The sequence below is a fragment of the Mus caroli genome, chromosome 2 (genome assembly GCF_900094665.2).
Source record: "Mus caroli chromosome 2, CAROLI_EIJ_v1.1, whole genome shotgun sequence".
NCBI classification, from domain to species: Eukaryota; Metazoa; Chordata; class Mammalia; order Rodentia; family Muridae; genus Mus; species Mus caroli.
This window is the reverse complement of record NC_034571.1, coordinates 23,361,424-23,367,090: the sequence shown is the minus strand read 5'-3', so window position 1 is coordinate 23,367,090 and position 5,667 is coordinate 23,361,424. Positions and strand designations below refer to the sequence as shown.

At 45.8% G+C, this 5,667-nt stretch overlaps 1 protein-coding gene across 1 annotated transcript in view; it reads left to right on the top strand.

The window, feature by feature from the left end:
• The first annotated feature begins 5,028 nt into the window (after nucleotides 1–5,028).
• The window catches only part of Brd3 (bromodomain containing 3), a 58,402-nt gene continuing 57,763 nt past the window's right edge, over nucleotides 5,029–5,667 (top strand). The window contains exon 1 of the mRNA XM_021181866.2: nucleotides 5,029–5,199. The gene's annotated coding sequence lies outside the window, so the exon portion shown is untranslated. The remainder of the gene's footprint in view (nucleotides 5,200–5,667) is intronic.

Genomic DNA, 5,667 nt, shown 5'->3' with positions numbered 1-5,667 from the left:
AAAAAAAAAAAAAAAGTTGTGACAGTTATGTGTTTGAGAGCAAAGAGACTGAGAAATTAGAGATAATTCTGAGGTCAAAGATTGGACTGGCCCCAAGAAACTCAACCTCCCCAATCAGCCAGAGGAACTCGAAAGAGACCTACACACCCTTTCCCCTCTAACCTTTTCTCTCTCCTACCTAGTGTCGGGAGGTTGGAAGATATTAGGGTGAAATCAAGGTTGGAAGTGCGAGAAATATAGGAACCCGATAAAAGAGCTAAACAAACATGACATCAGGGCTCTGAACCTCTTCTTCTCACAGGCGATAGCACAAACCCTGAAACCAAGTAACACAATAGGGCAGAACCATTTAACAAAGCAGCTTCTCTCGCCAGGCATCTCAGCACTGGGGAGCCAGAGGCAGGGAGAGCTCTGTAAGTTCGAGGTCTGCCTTGTCTACATGGAGAGTCCCTAGAACACACAAGATTATATAAAGAGACCCTGTCTCCAAAAAATCTAAGAACCATTAAAAAAGAAAAGAAAGCACCCTATGATAAGATGGGGACATAACCCAGGTGGTAGAATGCTAGCCTAGCATCCACAAAACTCTGTGTTCAAATCCCGGTGTCACAGAAAGTGGGAGTAGTGTGCATATGTGTCTCCCAGCCCTCACGGAGGTCAAGACGAGCAGGTAAATTCAAGGTCATCCTTGACTACCCAGAGAGTTCTGGACTGTGGTGGTTTGAATAAATGTGACAAGTCCACAGGGAGTGGCACTATCTATGGGGTTTGGCTTTGTTGGAGGAAGTAGGTCACTTAGGAAATGGGCCTTGAGGTTTCAAATGCTCAAGCCAGGCTCAGTGGCTCACAGTCACGGCAAGACCTGTTGCCTAAGTATCAAGATGCAGAACTCTCAGCTCCTTTGCCAGTATTAAGTCAGCCTACATGCTGCCATGCTGCTGCCATGACAATAATGACCTAAACCTCTGAACGTGTAAGCCAGCCTCAGTTAAAAGTTTTCCTTTGAGCCGGTCGTGGTGGTGCACGCCTTTAATCCCAGCACTTGGGAGGCAGAGGCAGGTGGATTTCTGAGTTCGAGGCCAGCCTGGTCTACAAACTGAGTTCCAGGACAGCCAGGGCTATACAGAGAAACCCTGTCTCAAAAAAAAAAAAAAAAAAAAAAAAAAAAAAAAAAAAAAAAAAAAAAAAAAAAAAAAAAAAAAAAAAAAAAAAAAAAAAAAAAAAAAAAAAAAAAAAAGACTCTACACAAAACCAAGAAATGCATACATAAAAGCAAACAAGAATCAGGCAGTGTTTATAACTGGGATAAAATTCAGTGTTTACAACTGGGGCCAAAAGCAGCCCCACCTAAGGTCAGTTTATTCTTAGAAGCCAGAGACAAGGGTTTTATGCCCTTTCCATAATTCCAATTCTAGTCTATTGTATAATCCACCTTCCCCCTGGGCCATTGTAGATTCTTGTGTATGAGAGTGACTCAGCTGCTGTTCTAAGTATTTACTCTAGTTCATTATTAGACCACAACCTTCCTTCTTCCTAGGCCATTGTAAATTCCTGCACATGGAAGTGACTCCGCTGTTATTCTCTAAGTTTACTTTGTTGAACTGGCCCTGAGATTTCTAGCTCTTACCTAGTAAACTGCAATGTCTGATTTCTTTCACTGCCTCTCAACACTGGAGGCATTACGTCTGAATGAGTAGCATTGCCTATAATATAACGCTATTGCAAGGACAAATCTAGAGCATTCGTGCTACAGGATGCCAAGGCTCCAGGAGAAAAGTTTCTGTGGAACTTTTTGCCTCAAGACTGTGTCCAAGCTTTGGGCTTGCCACACAGACTCCACTGGAGTGGGTGTGGCAACTTGGGAGGCAGAGGCAGGCAGATTTCTGAGTTTGAGGCCAGCCTGGTCTACAAAGTGAGTTCCAGGACAGCCAGGGCTATAGAGAAACCCTGTCTCGAAAACTCCCCTGCCCCCAAAATGTTTCCTTTACAAGAGTTACTACGGTTGTGGTATCTCTTCACAGCAATAAAACTCAAACTAAGACAAGGATCAATTTGGGCTACATGAAACCCTGCCTCCAGCATCATCAGCATCATCAGCATCATCAGCATCACTATCAGCAGCAGCATCTCTGCTTTGTTGCTCGAGAATGAGAATAGAGACCACAGAAAAGGGGAAACATTAGAGAATGCTGATTCACAATAACTAAATTTTGACCAGGGATGAATTGGTTAACTGCTTCAGGGAGCAATTTTTTTTTGAAGACTTATTTATTATTTCTACACGCCTGTGTGTGTACCTCCATGAGTTTATATGAACCGCATGTCTGCAAGAGCCATGGATCAGAAGAAGATGAAGGATCCCCTAGAACTGGAGTTGCATGTTGTTTCCAACCTGAAATGTGGGTGCTGGGAATTGAACCAGTTCTTCTATCAGAACAGCATGTGTTCCTAACCGCTGGTCCATCTCCTTAGTCCCCTAGCAATTCTAGAAAGTTCCTCTCCACTCCCTCAAGGCTCTCCTATCAGCCAAGCGTCTTCATCATTTCCCTAGTTCTGTCCACCAGGCTGTCATCCTTCAAAAACTTGCAACAGCCAACACCTGCTTAAGTTTGCCATCTGGATCCCCAGACACATGAGAGTCACAGCTGTGGCTCCACAGCTGCCAGTTCCTGCTGCCCAGTGGGATCTTCTTTTATTACAGTTCCTGGCTCAGTGTTCCCTGGGCCTGCTGAAGTAGGTCAGGATCCTTGGCAGTTGGCAAGAAACTGGCCGGGCAGTGGTGGCACACGCCTTTAATTCCAGCACTCGGGAGGCAGAGGCAGGTGGATTTCTCAGTTTGAGGCCAGCCTGGTCTACAGAGTGAGTTCCAGGGCTACACAGAGAAACCCTGTCTCAAAAAGCCAAAAAAACAAAAACACACAAAAAAAAAAAAAAAGAAGGAGGAGGAGGAGGAGGAGAAAAATGAAACTGGAGGAGTGACATCTATTAAATACTGAATAGACTTGAATTTATCAGTAGTTAATCTTTTCTAAAAATTATAATCATGTTTATTATTTTGTTGGGGAAGGGGGACTGGAATGCCATATGTGTGTGGAAGTCAGAGGACCTACCATGTGGGTCACAGGAATGGAATTCAGGTCTTTATGTTTGGCCGCAAGCACCTTCACCCACTGAGCCATCTTTTTATGTTGTTTTGTTTTACAAGACAGGGTTTCTCTGTGTAGCCCTGGCTGTCCTGGAACTTGCTTTGCAGACCAGGCTGGCCTTGAACTCACTGAGATTGGCCTGCCTCTGCCTCTAGAGTGCCAGGATTAAAGGCATGTGCTGCCACCATGCCTGGTGTGACTGTTAATTTTGACTGTCAGGTTGACTGGACTGAGAACCACCTGGGAGAGAAGTAAGGTACACTTCTGTCTTGTTTCTCTGAGGGCATTTCCAGAGTTTATTAAATAAGGTGGGGGAAGAAGACCTGCTGTGAATGAAGGGGTACCTGGGCATAGGGCAAGAGCCCATATAGAATGAAAGGACACTGGCTTCCTCTGCGTCCTGGTTGGTTGCCTTGAGATGAGTAACCTCTGCCAAGGCTACCCCCTCCATGGTGCTATGCCTCCCAATGGGCCCAGAAACAAGACCAGTGACAAATCTTTCCCCTGTCTATTGTTTTTGTCAGGTCCTTATGGCAACCAGAAGGTCTGACTAGTACAGTTTGCTACATTTATTATCTATTGTTCATAACAAGCCAGGGGTGAAATGAGTGTCTTTATCAGCCCCTTTCACAAGGAGGAAAACAGGGCACAGAGAGGGTGAAAAACTGCTTAAAGCCCAACAGCTAGTGGATGTAGCCACTGAAGTCAGGGCTGGCTGAGGACAGAGCATGCACGCATGCACTCCTAACATCAGAGCACACTAGGCAGTGCTTGTCAGGTAGATTGGGGGGGGGGGAGATGAATGGGTATCTAGATGGATGGGTAGGTGGGCACCTAGATAATATGTGGATTGGGTCATTGTCTAGATGGATGGGTGAGTGGATGGATGGATGGATGGATGGATGGATGGATATTTCAAACATGATTATGTGAATGGGTGTATAGTAGGTAGCTGGATAGATGGGCGGATATGTGTCTAGATGAAAAGACAGGTGGATGAGTGGGAGCCCAGATGGATAGGTGGGTATATAGTTATCTGGCTAGAAGGAGGAATATGTGGGTGTATATGTGGAGGTAGGTGAGTGAATAGGCCCTGCAGCTCGTCTGGGCAGCAAGATAGAGCTGGCCCTGATTGGGGGTTGCTGGTGAGTGGAAGAGAGGGAGAGCTGACCAGCTCAGATACCACTCATGCCCAAATCCAGGACTTTGAGTGGCCCCACCCCAACAAGTACCCAATCAGTGAACTCCTGGAGCACAAGTTAGGAGGCTGGTCCTACAGGATCTCTAGGACATAGGGCAACAACAGGATATGCAGACAAGTCACAGTGAGGTTCTAGTATTGGCAAAGTAGCAGGAGCCAGAAGCCTTTGCAATGAACATGTGCAAGCAAAGAGGTGTGGATGAAAGGGTATAGGGTGTGACATACTAAAGCTTGGATAACGAGGTTTTTTTTTTTTTTTTCTCTGTTTTTCTGGGTAGGTTTCAGGAGTGGACAGTAGGTGTGAGCAGAGCAGGAAAGCAGTGAGGTTGGATGCATGGTGTGAATGAAATTCACAAAGAACCAATACAAAGTAAAAAAGAAAGTGTTTAGCACTTCAAGGAAGAGAACATCCCATGTGAACAGGCATAGAGAGAGCTTGGGAGTCTAGTTGTGGCAGAGCTGAAATTAAAACCATCACTTGCTACAGGACTTAAAATGTTAGAGCAACCTCATTTTGCTGCCTAGTGAAGGCTATTTCCTTAGCAACAGTAAACCATCCAACTCCAAGATGTGCTGTGCAAGGGCTGAGGAGCAGCCCTGTGGTGGGAGTGCTGTGGCCTGCAACAGGGGCAGAGGAAACTCTGCCCCTTTAACTGAGCCCAGAGCTTTGAGGCAAGGTAAATTCCGAAGAATGGCAGTTAAAGAGGGCAGGTCTGGAAACCAAGGGACCCTAGGGCCCAGGGGTTCCAGGAGCTACCCCTACTCCCAGATTCCCTAACTGGACAGCAGGCTGCACTCATCCCAGGTGCTCCAGCCCTTGACAGAAGAACCTGATGCTGAATGCCAGCCCAGGTAGGCAAAGACTGGGGTTTTTAGTCTGTGTAAATTCTTTTCCCTGGCAACTCTCTGGGGGCAGCTAGCATGTTGTAGGATTTGTCCATCCTGGACCTCTTTCCTGTCCTTAGCACCTTCCTGCCACCATGTCTTTCTGCCCCCTGTGTCCTGTGTACCAGAGCCAGCAGTCCTGCACTGCCGCAGCTTGGTTGCTGACTCAAGTGTCCAGATGATAAGTGACAGGGACAGAGACAGAGCTCCATGCTGTCACTTGCAGTTACCTAAGCAATGTCCCTTAAACTTTTAGGGAACTCCAATTAGAGATAAAACTAGATCCTTGCCTTCAACATCGAAAAGGATTTCAGAAGGAGCCAGTGTGAAGCAGAGTCAGGATTCATTGAATCTATCTTTTTTTTTAATTTTTAATATTTTTTATTACGTATTTTCCTCAATTACATTTCCAATGCTATCCCAAAAGTCCCCCAT